Source organism: Aulostomus chinensis, chromosome 13, assembly GCF_037954235.1.
Source record: "Aulostomus chinensis isolate RoL2024-O1b breed Wild chromosome 13, RoL_Achi_v1.0, whole genome shotgun sequence".
Lineage (NCBI taxonomy): Eukaryota > Metazoa > Chordata > Actinopteri > Syngnathiformes > Aulostomidae > Aulostomus > Aulostomus chinensis.
Genome location: NC_141332.1, coordinates 2,167,490 through 2,170,000, shown reverse-complemented (window position 1 = coordinate 2,170,000; position 2,511 = coordinate 2,167,490).

The following is a 2,511-nucleotide window of genomic DNA, read 5'->3' as shown; positions in this document are numbered from 1 at the left end:
AAAAGAAGCAAGCACTCCTCATTTGAAGGAAACAGACCACTTGTGTGCTGGGTGGAGGCACACATGCATGTCTACAAGCAGGCATCCAAGCAGCAGGCATCCACCAAAGCCATTGGAGGTGAAGCAGGCCTGGGAAGAGGTGGTGACCAGAGTTTCCACACTTTCATAGATCAGTAGAACTACATCTGCTCATCTGATTGATGCATCCTTAAAATAGCACTATACCCATTCAGATTTGAACAAAGTACATTTGCTAATGGCGGCTGCAGGGTGGTGCAGTGGTCAGCACTGTCGCCTCACAGCAAGAAGGTTCCGGGTTCAAGCCCAGGCATGGGATCTTTCTGTGTGGAGTCTGCATTATCTCCCTGTTCCTGTGTGGGTTCTCTCTGGTACTCCAGCTTCCTCCACAGTCCAAAGACATGCAAATGGGGACAAGGCTGATTGATACTCTAAATTGACCGTATGTGTGACTGTGAGAACCCTGCGTCTCCCCCGAAAGCCACTGGGATAGGTTCCAGCCCCCCGCGACCCTAAACAGGATAAGTGGATGGATGGATGGAATCAAGGATGGATTGATGGATGGATGGTCATTTGCTTGTTAAAGCACTGAGCACCAGTTCGTTTTTATTGCTGAAAATAGGGCCTATGGGCTTTTGACTCTATAAATGTCTTTCTTTTTGATTGAGTGATGAACTTTATTATGATTTGACAGTGCATTCCATTAACAGAGCTAGACATTTAAGGACAAATGTCCTATAAGAGCCAGTGAAGTTTTGAAATCCAAAAAAAGAGTGTAACTTTTAACAGCAATGATGTCAGTTTGATTTGGTTATGTCAGAGCTATTGAAAATTAATCATCCATATCCATCATTACTTCCAACATCTTATCTTTTCTTAGCCTTACGTGTGCATAAACTACAGGTTATAAATCTCTTTTTTTACATTACAAAAATGTGAAATTGATTTTTGTGTTATCAAAGACGAGAAGCAAGTAATTATCAGTAAAGTGAAAAATCCTAAATGTGAAGTATGGAGCTTGTTAATTTGTTATCAAAACAGAATGTGTGATGCTCATTTCGTGAGAGATGGATGATGGCATGCCTTATTTATTGCATGAGGCTTAAGGGGGATTGAGAAAGCCTCTGTTTATAAAAAAAAAAATTTGCTGGAGGAGTGGGGGTTCAATGGAACAGCATTGGTTCACTGATATGGTCTTTCTTAGGAAAGCCTCCCTCATCTCTGTCCCAGTGTCTTCCTCTGTTTGTTTTTTGATCCCAATCTAAGAGACGATGCCATGCGAAAACTTTATAATTAATGTTGCATCTACCACAGGAAGACAAGCCCTGTGGTGGTCGATAGCAGGGTGGTAACATGATTCTGTCATTCCCACAACCTCCCTTACACACACATTAATTTGCCCCAACACACATACATACAACAGGTGTGCATGTGCTGCTAGATGCTATTTGAAGGGACATCATTTTTCTATGAAAGATAATAGCTTTGCAGCTGGGAGCCAGCAGTATGATGAGCCCTGCAATCATTAGGGGTTGGGGGATGGCAAATCTTTTGTAGGAGTCATCCTGTGCATAGAAAGTCACAAGACTGACAATCATTAAGGACCATTTACATCTTAATTTAACACACATGTCAATTGGAAAAGGTAAGACGTAGTAAAATTTGATCAGATGGAAAGGAAAAGAATGTCGGTGATATAACTGCTAATGCACATGATCTACTTAGAGGAGCATCTTGGACCACCTGTAGGGTCTGCTAAAGGACATTGTGATGAACTGAATAACAAGTAATAGCAGCACCAGGATTTACAAGAGCAGTCATATATGGTTCTTACCTTTAGTCAATGTGCTTTTAATTGTCTTTACCAACCAAAAAAGGGACAATTTATTTGAGAAAATACACTCTCAAATGCCTACAATGCTTGACAAAACTAATTTCCACCAGACACAGCTGCACTGCGTTAACAGCGGTATTTCCTGGTACACTGGTACACTGCTCAGTGCGCCACTTCACAAGGAATACATTTATTTTTGTTGGCTGGCCCATCAAGCTGCAGATCAAGCTAAAAATTTTCAAAATAAAACATGATGTGCACTGAGTCCCAATCGCAAAAACAGACAGGAATGAACATAATATAGTCATGTACCCTATGTACACACGATAGACAGATGACCTAGAGACAGCAACTAAATCAACAGAATCTGAGTAAGTTAAGGGTTAATTAAGCAAGTTAATTCAGCCAGGAAAAATACAACACAGCTGAACCGCTGTCCCACTGACCCATATTGACACATCCCATCAGACCCCAGTTAGGGGTCCAGAATGAACCACTGAGGGACCCAGTAGCACTCTTCAATCCCCCCCAACCAGGTATAGGAGCCCTTAGTTGCTGAAGATGGTGTAGTGTGACTGCCTGTCAGAGAAAATCAGATCTGCTCATCCTAATATTGCATAACAATAGCATCACATCTATGTAGATACACAAAAAAGCTG